Source organism: Eubalaena glacialis, chromosome 1 (assembly GCF_028564815.1).
Source record: "Eubalaena glacialis isolate mEubGla1 chromosome 1, mEubGla1.1.hap2.+ XY, whole genome shotgun sequence".
Lineage (NCBI taxonomy): Eukaryota > Metazoa > Chordata > Mammalia > Artiodactyla > Balaenidae > Eubalaena > Eubalaena glacialis.
Window position 1 is genome coordinate 211516292 of NC_083716.1, and position 13333 is coordinate 211529624.

General features: G+C 44.5%; 1 long non-coding RNA gene across 1 annotated transcript in view; it reads right to left on the minus strand.

Moving 5' to 3' along the window:
- Nucleotides 1-13333, minus strand: part of LOC133088746 (uncharacterized) — a 248994-nt gene that overhangs the window by 18006 nt on the left and 217655 nt on the right. The window lies entirely within an intron of this gene.

Here is a 13333-nt window from a genome sequence, read left to right on the forward strand (position 1 = left end):
GCACACCTGAAGGCTTTTCAAGAGCGGAACCCTGCCAGGGCCACCCTGATTTTCAAATCGCCCCACTGAGGTTGATTTCTCCTGTGGTCCTTCCTCCAGTTTGGCAGCTCCACTCCTTTGGGCTCTGTTTTGGATGTACGTGCATGTGTGTGCACGTACACACATATATGTCTTAGACTGACTGCCTTGTTTCATGCCCCTCTTTGAGGGTTTTTTTCTAAAAGGCTTCCTGCTGCCAAATAGGACATACACAATGGCAAAAGCACTTTTGCCTTAGAATGAACAATCAACTTCCCGTAGGAAACTCAGAAAGGGGAGCAAACAGGGGGCCCTCTTCTCCCCCAGCACCGTCTGTCCCCGCACAATATTCCACCCTTCTCTCTTCTAATTCACGGCTCTACGAATTTGGGGTCACTGGGGAGCCAGGAAAGGATCGGCCTGCACTGGGGGAGGCTTCTGCACCCAGCACATGGCATCCTGAAGCACACACTTCACTGGCTAAGAATGGAAGGCGTGGTTCACTTTGTCCTTATTTGACCAGAAAGCTCGGCATGGAATGCTCCTCAGTGCCTCCCTGTGACTCCCTGGGGGGGTCGTAAATAAGCGCAAGGCCTGGTATGGCTTCTTGGCTAAATGTTTGCACAGTAACTCAAATGAGGCAGCAGACATGAGTCAGAAGGGAGAAATAAGCTCAAGAAGGGGGGCGTGGGGAGCTTCAGCTTCTCAAGCCGACAAGATGGTACTTTACCCATTTACCCAGAGATGCTCGCCAAGTCTCCAGGGACAGACTGCAAGTCCTCCCCCCTTCCCCCCCTCCTCGACATTGCACCACCTGCTAGATCCATTTGCAAAGCAGCTGGTAAGAGCAGTTAAGTGAGAGAGCCGCACGTCCATACTGCATGCGCGAGGCCAGCCAGGCCCTTGCACGTTGCTGAGAGGGGCAATAAAAAGATATTAAATATTTTATCTATTTTGAACACTCACAATTCAAGCCAGGGCTATATACAAAGTGAGGACATAAAGTTCGGGGATAACACTGGTTCTGCGAGATTAGGTTCAGTGAAAATATGAAAAGATAATAGTTATTTAATTCCAGTGGTCATGGTTATGTGTGCAGTAATCGGTGGATCCCCAGATTCATCCTTGCCTCCCAGAGACAGGGCACGGGTTATTAAACCTCCCTGGTATGCTTCATTTTCTCTACTGCGGATGATGAAAGGGAGGGCTTCTTCCAGCTGCTACGTGCCACCCTCTAAGGGTCTGAAATAAAAGCGTATACTGAATGGATGAACGGATTCCTTCTTTTATTCATTCATAATAAAACTCAGGGCTGCCCCGAAGTTGTGCTTTTCCATTTTAAGTCTGTTTCTCTCTCTCTCTCTCTGCTGCTTCTTAACAGTTGTATCAGCCTGCTTGGGTGGCCATAACAAAGTACCAAAGACTGGGAAGCCTAAACAACAGAAACTTATTTTCTCACAGTTCTGGAGGCCGAAAGTCCGAGATGAAGGTGTTCACGTGGTCTTTCCTCAGTGTGTGTCTGTGTCCTAATCTCCTCTTTCTATACGGATACCAGTCACAGTGGATTAGGGCTCACCCATATGACCCTTATTTACTCTTATCATTGTACATTATTTACTCTTTTAAAGGCCCTATTTCCAGACGCTGTAACATGCCGAGGTCCTGAGGGTTAGAGCTTCAACATGTGAATTTGGGGAGGAAACCATTCAGCCCATAAAAACAATTATGATTTTTTTGTGTCGCAGGACCAAATATGCGAGTCTCTGCGTGCATAAACGTTTCGGTAAACACATGTCCTGCCGCTGACACAGGAAGACTCAGGCTCTGTCCCTGCTGTGTCTACTTCCCCGCAGGCACCACCACTCCTCCCAGCCCACCCACCCACCAAGGTGAAGACAAAATAATTCCACAGCCTCCCTGTAATAACAGAAAGGAAGGAGTTCTTTACGTATTAATCTTCTAGTCAATGGTTCCACCGCAGAAGGAGGAAGGACAGCGAGAATCATTATGGGGGGATGGGGGGGAAGGGGGCCTATCAACGCTTTGCCTTTTACTTCTCCACTCCTGCCAAGGGACTCCCTCATTTTGGTCCCTTTGAGTGAAGGCAGCTTCTGCCTGGCTGCCTCTTTATCAACAATAAAAACAAGCAATCTATTTCGGTCACAGAATGAGGTTCCATTTGTTTTGAACATAAACTGGGATTCAGCATTTGACCAACCTAAGTTACAGGAAAACTCCAAGTGGCAGGTTTATACCTGACTCTCTCCATTTTGTGTTTTTCCTCCACCAGGGTACCTCCAATTCCCATCAAGTGGCCGTGTCACGTTACCCGAGCCAAAAGCCACTGAAGGAGCCTCTTTTCCTACTGTCCAAGGCCCAAGTCTGTACCATTTGAAATCTGTCCCTGCTAAGGAAGCCCCAAACATGCACCCAGCCCATTTCAAGACAAGGATGCTGAGACCTTTCAAACAGTGAATTTTGGCCTCATAACTACGGAATAGTTAAATGGCTGAGAGTCAACAAAGAACACTCTTGTGAAATTTTTTAATGCTTCAAAAACTCCCATTTAAAGTTGTTTTGGCCCTAAACCCGTGTTTTGTGTGTGTGTTTTGTTTTTTGAAATCCTCCTCTGAGCCTGCATGCTGGAGACATGACAAATTTGGTATTTCAATCCATATGCCCATTTGAATTCTAGGAATGCATACTGGTTAGGTTTTAAGATCATCTTCTAGTAAATTAAGTCAGAGGTAGATATTGATGCTGATATGTACTCAAACAGACAAGGAAAATTAATTTTAAGAAAGGGGTAGGAAAATGTCTCTCATTTATCTTCTTCCTATCTCATAATTTGAACCTATATTTCTAGAGATTTAAAAATATGATAAGAAGAAAGTGTTAAGTGACCAAGATTCCAAGCCCAAGAGTCTAACCCCAGTGAATTAATACTATTTGTTTATCCACTGTGTACAGGGCACAGAGCTGTATACTGAGTGATAGTTAGATATGTACATCACTGTCTTCCATGATCATGGAATCAGAGTAAGAAGACAACGACATATAAAACCAAAATTAACAATGGAAAGCAGGAAAAGATGGTCAGTTCCAACTGAGTGTGATAGATACTCAGTGTTATTGGGGTTTGGAAGCAAGAATGATCACCCCATGAAGGGGTCTCAGAGGAGGTGATATTTGAACCCAGATTAGCAGGCTGGACCTGCTCCTGCTTTTAGTGAGTATGGGCTCACTGAAGGCTTTCGAGCAGGAGAATGAAATATGACAAAATTGGTATTGGAGGAGAGTACCCTGGCACAGGGCATATGATGTGCTGGAACAGGTAAGAAGCAAGGCTGGACGACCAGCTTGCAAACTCTAGTGGTGGCCCAGACACCGGGAGACTCACACCTGAGCTGAGAGGGTTGGCAGTGGGGAGAAGAGGAAGAGATTGATGGCTGTGAAGAAAAAGAAGTAGAGCCTCGAGTCCTACTGACTGTGAGAGACAGGGTACAGGGTCCTGACCACTGACCAGCTCACCAAGGAAGACAACTGTCCAGAGGGAAGGTCTAGGTCCTGGCTGGGCAGCTCTCCCAGCCTCCCTCCCTTCTCCCATCCGCTAGAAACAGCAAAACCACCCAGCTCAGCTGGCTCTCCAGTGGGAGTCTTAGGTCATCCCAAGAATGTAGTCTTGCCCTCTGAACAGACAGGAAGAATGTTCAGGGCACAGGGATTAATTACATAAGGTCTGTTGTCAAACAAAAAGTCCCAGAGCTCCCTCTGGCTTCAACCCCATACCCAGTCCTCCGTCCTGATTGTCCTGAAATGAACACAGTCTGGCTATGACCTTAGACCGTTCAGACTTCAGATCACATACCTCTGTCCTTTTTTTGATTTTGTGGTGATTTTTTGTTGGCTCTGTAAGCATCCAGTGTCTTCTTTCCCTGTCTCCAACAGCCCTTATTTCTCTGTGAGTCTCACACATGATCCCGGGGGTCACAGGGTCTGGATTCAGCTCATCAGGGCCCTCCATCCCCCTGTCCTTGTCGGCATACTTAAGCTCCTGGTTCGAATGTCCCCTGAAGTCAGACACCTCTAAACTACAATTTCCTTTATATGAAATAACTTTATTGTTTGAGCTCTGTATTCTGCTCCTTGCTCTTAAAACGTCCCTGACACAGGCTTCTTGTTGAATGGTGTCATTGCAGAAAGGGCTCTGGGAAGGAAGGGCTCCGTGCCTCTTGAATGAACTGGCCATGTGACCTTTTTCAATGCCTTTCATCTCTCTGGGTTTCAGTTTCTTCATCAGCAGCACGAGGGGTTGTACGAGCCACTCTCTAACAATTCTTCTGGCTTTGACGTTCAGATTCTACAGCCCCCAGTGTGTTGCTGAAGCCCTAGCAAACTCGGCTATTCACCTCCTGATCTGTCCTCCCAGACAGTCTTGCCACTGCCTCTGTCTGACCTCACATTGTGGCCTATGAGCACCAGGCAGACTGCCTCTTCCAGAGGGGCTAAGGGGTCAAAGGTGGTTCCAGGGTTTTGGAAACCGTTAGATATGAATCGACAGTAGCATGAACCGAAATCGAGAGTCTGTGTTTTCTTTTTCTGTGGGCACAGGGAGGATACTGGGAAGAGTGAGGGGGACATGGGGTGGGAGTAGAAAGCCAGGTCACTTTTCGGCATATGGAACTGGGGTGAGTGGGAGACTGCCAAAAAGGAGCATTCAACTAACTATAGGAGAGTCCACACTAGCGGCGAGGTCCCTAAACGTGAGCATAAAAATAGCCAGGCGATTCTGAGTTGGCTGAGGGTTAAAACAGGGCCAGACCTGGAAAGAGAGACCCTACCAGGAGATATTCCAGTGGAGGTAGTGACATAGAGAGGAGAGCTGAACCTGGGACCAAATAACTGGGGAGAGTGGAGAGAAAAAAGATAAGAGTCTGCAGGTCTTAAACCTGACAGGCAACAATATTTTTTGAGGAAAAGAAAGAGGAAAAGGAAAGGTCAGTAGAAGGTAAAGGAGGAAGCAGAAAAGGGAACAAAGTTCCCCTGAGTTGCTGCTACACGCTGGGTTCTTCACATATTCCAATGAGTGGAAAACCTTGAGAGTGAGTATTATAAAACCAAGGAGGAAAAGCACAGTCTAGGAGAGGCATCCTGGGCTTATGTAATGGGGCAGTGGGGAGGGGGCAAAAGAGGGGTTGTCAAGCCAAGTCCTGGTCAGGTCAGCAGCACCCAGACCTCGGCACACCCCGAGAATGACGGGTCCCAATCTCTTGCATTAGAGATGGTAGCAGACACTTTGCATGCCCTGCATCACACCCCCTCACCTAAATTCATGCCTACCTCAAGCTCTCTCCTTCAGCCAGCTCTCTCTGCTTTTCAGCCTTAGGGCCTTTTCTGAAGCCATAGGAGCTTCGCACAAGGAAAACTCAGACAGACAGAGGAGTTAATGCTCCCTTCCCCTAACCTGCAACTACTGAGAGACAAGAGTCCGTGGATCAGTGCCCCAGCCCCTTTCTGTATACAGACAGTGGATACCTCAATGATGCACTATGGTGATACCCTGCCTCAGTCTCCCCATGACCTCCCTCCCGTTTTCTGGGATCGGATCCCAAATAATTATCTACACTCAGTCTTTGACTGAGACTCTGCTTTCAGGAGAACCCAGACCAAGATGGATGAGTCAGCCTTATGGTGGCAGACTAAGAAATGCGGGCAGAAACACGGGTGCATGTTTCCTTTAAAGCCCCCAAACGCTAAACAAATAGAACAGATTTCTACTCCTCTCCATAACGACCGAAGGCTGAGCTGTGTCCCGTGGGGCAGGCAGAGATGCTACTTTGGGTATGATCCACGGGCCCTCATTCATAAATCCTCTCTTGAGAGGGTGAACAGGCAGTGCTAGTTCTCAAGACTCTTTGTTGAAAACACAAACAGGCATGGGTCCCGTCCACATCGTAGAGAATGGCACTTCCCCCTCGGAGGGTTACCTTCCCCAGGACGGGGGCCCACAGCCCGGAAGCCTGCAGCAGTAGGAAGCCCAAGAAAGTGTTTTGTTTCACTGTCTGACTCATCCCCACAGTGTTTTAAAAACCAAGGTAACTTAGCAGATGTGAAGCTTAATTGCAGTAGAAGGAGCTCAGCACTAAGTTTACGCTAAGCACCTTCAGTCCTCTGTGCTCCCGGCTGGTCCCACAGGCGTTTGAGTCAGCAGCGCCAACGCTAGCATGTTTGGGTGAAGGGGCTTTTGCCTCAGTCCGCTCCTGCGTGGGGCCCTGCCGCTGTGTCCTGTCCACTGCCTGGCTCCTAAGTCTCTATCTCTGCCCCACCTTGGACTTCTCTGATGCTCTTGCTGTCGTTCACCTCCCCCCGGACCTGCAAAAACCATCTGTCTTTACTAGTGATGCCTCCACCCTTGCGGTAAGGGTGGTCCTGGGAAGGCTAGGTAGCACTCCCCGTTCTCCCATCCCAGCTTGGACGCTAACCGACTGCATAATTCCCGGCCACATTAGCTGCAGCAGGTCACTGACCCTACCGAAGCACCGAGAAGATCACAGGGCATTTCAAAAGCCAGACTAGAAAAATGAAAGCTGAGGCCTGATATCTCTGTTCCCTGAGCACATCAGCACTTGCTGGTCCCTTCTCCTTGCCAAGGCCCATCATGTTGCTCAGGCTCTATTCCTCCTCAGCGCCTTTCCTGTCCTGCCATCTCTCTCTCTCTCTCCTCACAGCGCTAGTTTCCAGACTCCAATGTTGGGCTGCTACCGAGATGTCCTTCTCTTTCCTTTTGAAAACCGACCAACCATCTTTTGGTAGAGGACACTCTTACCCTGGGTTGCATGTTTTATTTTTTTTTAAGTTTTTCATTTAAGAAATTGCCTTAATACTTTAATAAATTAAATTGCCTTAATAAAGCAATTTTAACTCTTCATTGAGCCAACGTACTCCTTTTAAAGGAGACTCAGACTTTACATACCCACTGGACGATCTGAAGATTTTTCTTAAAGAAAATAGAGTGGGGTGGTATTACTTCAGCATGAATCGACACTCAGACATTCACCCCAACCTGGATTTGATGCACTGTCACTATTCCATTTAACCCTCACAATGCCAAACACAACCTATACCATTTATAAAGGTTGTCAAGGTTTAATATTAAAAGGAAATAAAGTAAAACCTATGGCCCAAAAAGAGCGCTTGGCATTCTCCACCCAGTGCTCATTCAAAGCTAGGGGTTGGATAGCTGCCTTAGAGGCAGAATGGTCTGAAGACCAGACATCTACACACGGATTTCCCTTCTGTTTTCTCCTTTAATCAACTGCAATAATTTTCAAATTTCAGTGTGGATAGAAATTAGAACACAAGGTTGTATGTTCTATGGGTGATATAAGGGCTTTTCAAGGATAATACTAAGTTTACATGATGTTCACGTTAGGTGTTGATTATAGAACCTAAAAATATCACCCTTAAGATGTGACTCTTCTGTTTGGAAATCTTCCTTCAACAAGAATTCTGTCCTCAGGGACTTCCCTGGTGGCACCGTGGTTAAGAATCCGCCTGCCAATGCAGGGGACACAGGTTCGAGCCCTGGTCCAGGAAGATCCCACATTCCGTGGAGCAACTAAGCCCATGCACCACAACTACTGAGCCTGCACTCTAGAGCCTGAGAGCCACAACTACTGAGCCCACGTGCCACAACTCCTGAAGCCTGTGTGCCTAGAGCCTGTGCTCCGCAACAAGAGAAGCCACTGCAGTGAAAAGCCCGCGCACCAAAATGAAGAGTAGCCCCCACTCACCGCAACTAGTGAAAAAGCCCACATGCAGCAACGAGGATCCAACACAGAAAGAAAGAAAGAAAGGAAGAAAGAGAGAATTCTGCCTTCCAACTAGAATTTCTAAATGGCTGCAAATTTTTAAATGGTGGGGTTTTGTTGTTGTTGTTGTTTGGTTTTTTGTTTTGTTTGTTTTTGTTTTGTTTCCTTTTTGGTCTCGCTACCCTTGGAAAGAGAACTCACCCTTCGGGTCTGGAGTGTCCTGTTGAAAGCTACCCCTGACCCTCACATCACCACTTAGCAGTTTCTGTCTCTGGTGTAGTTAGAGAGATGGGGAGGGGGGGACTGGCTTTCTTACTAACCAGCCGGATGACTCGAGGCTGCAAAACCCAACACCATCCATTTCATCTTGACATTTGAAAGCAGAGATCTCCTTGAGCCCGTCACATGTGTCCTGAATTTCCCAGCTTTATTTCGAGACCTATTTCATCTGTCGCTGTTTATACCTCTGCTCAGGTTCCTGGTAAATGGTCTGTTTCTGTCAATGACTTTTTCATCTATGTCAGGGAAAGGCCCATTAGACAAATCCAATGGGACAAGTTCAGAGAGTTTGTCAGTTCCCGTCACTTTCAGGTCTGGCTGTGCAGTGGAGCACAGACACAAAACAGACTTGTCAAGATGGGCAGCTTCTTCTGGAAGGAGTTTATCTCAATGGAGAGAAACATGTGATGGCTGAAAATCATCGAAATACCAGCACCTCCATCTGGGAACAGCACAGGGGGCTGAAAAGAGCTGACTGTGAATAAAGTATCAATCCACTGGGCACAGGAGGGGTGGGGGGACAATGATACATATCCCAAATATGAACGGGTGCTTGGCAAGAGGAAGCTATCATTTCTAACATCAGTAATTATCTTCAACTTAATAATCAATAATTATTGATAAGAGAAGTGAAAATATTTTATGTCTTATTTCTCTGAGGAGGTAGAATAGAACTTCCACATGTTCCCATTGCCAAGTTGACTAAGCCCCTGTACCCTCAACATCATATATTCGACCTCCCCTCTTTCTGCAGTGAGCAAAAGGTCCCGGTAGCACTCTAAGCACAAATCCTCTTGTCCATTGGAGTCTCTTGCCTCATCGCCTTGTCAAGCACTCATTCCCAGAGTTGTCCTTTGTCTTCTGCATTAGCAGTTCCTCTCTATTGGTCATTTCTTTCAGCTTAAACATGCTGTCATAACTCCCATTAAAAAATCCAAAGTCTTTTAACCCCATATCCCCTTTGAATTGCCACCCAATTTTTTTTCTGCTTGCTTTTTAGCAAAGTTCCTTTCTCTACTTCCTCCTCCTCCCCTCGTTCTCTTAAACAACCTCAGGGAACAATTGTTGTTATCAAGGTCACCAATGATCTCCACATAACCAAATTCAAGGACTCCGTTTCACAACATTTGCCCTAATTGGTTGCTCCATGTAAAATGTGATATAATACATTTTCCTGCTTATCCATTCATCATCTGCCTCCCCGCGCCACACACACACTGTAATATAAGCAATTCTCATGGGAAAATAGCAACTTCGCTCCGTTTACCGTGTATCCCCAGCTCCTAGAACACTGCCCCTGCGGCACATGTTAGGTCTTCAATAAATACTTGCTGAATAAATGCTTGAATGAACAAATCAATTGATTTGGCTCTGCTGGTTATCTGGTTATTGGTAAGTAAGGATAATAATTTCTTTGAGACATAACAGTAATTTCTTTAGCCTAATATTTTGCAATGGTCTGGGAAAGTGATGCTGTTCACTCTCAGAAATGGAGTGGTGAGGCAAAAAAAGTGAAACTGTTATGTATTGAGTGTCTACTATATGGCAAGCACTGGACTAGCCACTTTCATATACATTTTCTCCTTTACCCCTCACAATCTTATAAGACAGATGCTATTATTATCTTCATTTTGCAAATGAAGAGAGGTAAAACAGCTTGTCCAAGTTTACCCGAACATGAGTTCAGCAGTGATGAACTCATGCAGTTTTCTAGTTCCTTTGGTGCTTAGATATTAAATGCTGTGAATTCACAGAAAATCAAAGCAACTGAGCTGATAAAGATATAAGTCAAAGCTTCCAAAGTAAAATATATATTCTTTTGGGAATATTTGTGGTGGTGTTTTTATTGTCAAAGAACATCAGAGTTTCACCTAAGTAAATAAAACAACAGAGCCCAAAGGAATTTTATTGCTTGTTTTCTTTCCCCAGCACACTCACCGGAGGCTTATAACCATTATCCATAGGATACATGTAGTTGTAGAGCAGCCATCTAGTTAGGGGTGCCAGATAAAATACAGGATGTCCAGTTAAATTGAATTGCAGATGAAACACAAATAATGTTTTAGCCTAAGTATGTCCCAAACATTGCATGGGACATACTTATTCTCAAAAAATATTTATTGTTTATCTGAAATTCAAAGACAGCTGTGCTTCTACATTTTTATTTGCTAAATCTGTCAACCCTATATGGGGTAAATGTGTCCTTCCATGCTTGTCCCTCCACCCTGCCAGACAGTTTTATCAAGGCAACAGAAAAAGGAAAGAAGCGAGGGCCACTTTGAAAAGACTTTGAAGCAATTAGAGCCAATGACTGCTGTCTTGCTTTTTATGAGGGAAGGCCTGGGACTGCTAGGAGATAAGTTTTGTAATAGATTAGGTTTACCTCCAGACCCCTTTGAGCACCACCCTCTGCTTCTCAGGCCTTCTCTCTGCTGCTCAGAAACTGAGCAACTGTGGACAAATCCCTTATGCTCTCTAGCCTCAGTTTACCCATCCACAAAATGACGGTAGTCTTAGGTGTTAGAGAGAAAAGAAAATAGGTGATGTGATGGGACTGACTTCTGTAGATATGATAGTTGGGCAAGACCTCAGTGAAGCTTTTTAACAGAAACTCGAATGATTAGAAGAAAGCAGCCATGTTCTCTAAAGAAGACATACAATACAGATGGCCAAAAGAACACGAAAAGATGCTCAACATCACTAATTATCAGAGAAATGCAAATCAAAACTACAATGAGGTATCACCTCACACCAGTCAGAATGGCCATCAACAAAAAGTCTATAAACAATAAATGCTGGAGAGGGTGTGGAGAAAAGGGAACCCTCTTGCACTGCTGGTGGGAATGCAAACTGATACAGCCACTATGGAGAACAGTATGGAGGTTCCTTAGAAAACTAAAAATAGAACTACCCTAGGGCCCAGCAATCCCACTACTGGGCATATACCCTGAGAAAACCATAATTCAAGAAGAGTCATGTACCACAATGTTCATTGCAGCTCTATTTACAATAGCCAGGACATGGAAGCAACCTAAGTGTCCATCGACAGATGAAAGGATAAAGAAGATATGGCACATACATACAATGGAATATTACTCAGCCATAAAAAAGAATGAAATAATGCCATTTGCAGCAACATGGATGGACCTAGAGATTGTCATACTAAGTGAAGTAAGTCAGACAAAGACAAATATCATATGATATCACTCATATGTGGAATCTAATATTAAAAATGATACAAATGAAGTTATTTACAAAACAGAAACAGACTTATAGACATCGAAAACAAACTTGTAGTTATGAAAGGGGAAACGTAGTGGGGAGGGATAAATCAGGAGCTTGGGATGAACATACACACACTATTATAAACAAGAATGATAACTAATGGAGACATACTGTATAGCACAGGGAACTCTACTCAGTATTCCGTGATAACCTACATGAGAAAAGAATCTGATAAAGAACGAATACATGTATATGTATAACTGAATCACTTTGCTGTACACCTGAAACTAACACAACATTGTACATCAACTATACTCCAATAAAATTAAAATATTAAAAAAAGATAAACAAAGAAAAATTTCACTGATAAATCTTCTAACATTATGGCCTTTTTCACAAAAATAAAAGATACTAGTACCAAGGGGGGGAAAAAAAAGAAGAAAGCAGCCATGAGAAGAGTGTGTGTGTGTGTGTGTGTGTGTGTGTGTTTATATCTGTGCAACTACAGATAAGATAGAGGAGATGAGGGCTAGATGGGACAATGAGTACGAAGTATTTAATGGGGACAGAGGATCCCATACTGACCTGTTTTTTTAACAAAAATAAAAGGAACCAGATTCAGAGTAAAGTAAAAACTTGACAATGAGAGCAAAGCAAGACTAATCTATAAATCACATTCCCTGAAGTTGATTTAAGTGGTGAACTGAAACGCATGCTAAGTGAGGAAGAAAATATAAAAACTGGGCATAAACACAGCTTGAAGTTACAACACATTTAACCCCATTGATACTTGACATTGTGTATCTGAAGAAGGGCCGTGCTACAGACTGAATTGTGTCCCCCACTTCAAGTTCCTATGTTGAAGTCCTAACTCACAATGCAATGATATATTTAGAAAAAGAACTTTTAGGGTGGTAATTAAGTTGAAATGAGGTCATAAGAGTGGGGTCCTAATCCAATAGGACTGGTAGCCTTACAGGAAGAGGAAGGGAGAAAGATCTTTCTTCCCAACTGCACGCACTGAGGAAAGGCCACGTGAGGACACAGCAAGAAGGTGGCCATCTGCAAGCCAGGGAGAGAGGCCTCACGAGAACCCAACCAGGCTGGCACTCTGACCCCAGACTTCTAGCCTCCAGAACTGTGAGAAAATGCATTTCCGTGTTCAAGCCACCCAGCCAATGATATATTGTTATGGCAATCTAAGCAGACTAAGACAGAGAGTGAGAAATTAAAATATGTTTAGAGGAACACTCACACACCCATTTTAAGAGCCTTATTGTGTGAAAAGGCTACAGTTATTTAATATCAAGTAGAATATGGAGCGAGAAAGAGAAATGAAGTCAGTGAGATAGATAAAAACAACCTAGCAATTAATGGAATAAATAACCAGGAACGAAGCCTCTTTTCCAGTGTTGGGACCAGCCTTGGGTTTACCAGGTCCCCAAATGAAAGGAAATGATCGTGGGAGATCAGCCATCCATGTGGAGGGCACAACTGAATGAGCAAAGGCAAATGTGCAGCACGGAGAGAGTACCCAGTGCCAGTTAGAAACATCTGAATTCTAACTTTGAAAAATTCCAAGACCTTTAGTATATTAATTCATCCATTCTCGCTATTCTTTCTCTTAGGTTTTAAAGAGAAAGAACAAGGCACAACCCCTTGTCCAAGGTTCATTCATTCAAGACTTCATGTTAGGGAATGGGAGTATTCAAGATTTAATGATGTGGAGATTCCTGCTCACAAAAATGCTCAGTTCTGTAGGAGAGATGTTCAGAAAATCTGAGCAATGCAAAGCTGGTTGTGCAAAAACATTGGATAAACAACTGTCATAAGACTGGGTGGATGGATGGATGGATGGATGGATGGATGGATGGGTGAATGGGTGAGACAGTGATTGTTACAGATGTTCACAGAAGGGCTAGAGTCCTGATGCCAGCCTCTGGCTGTGTTCAATCTATTTGAGCACAGGCATTGATCATTCTCTGACAAACTGATAACAT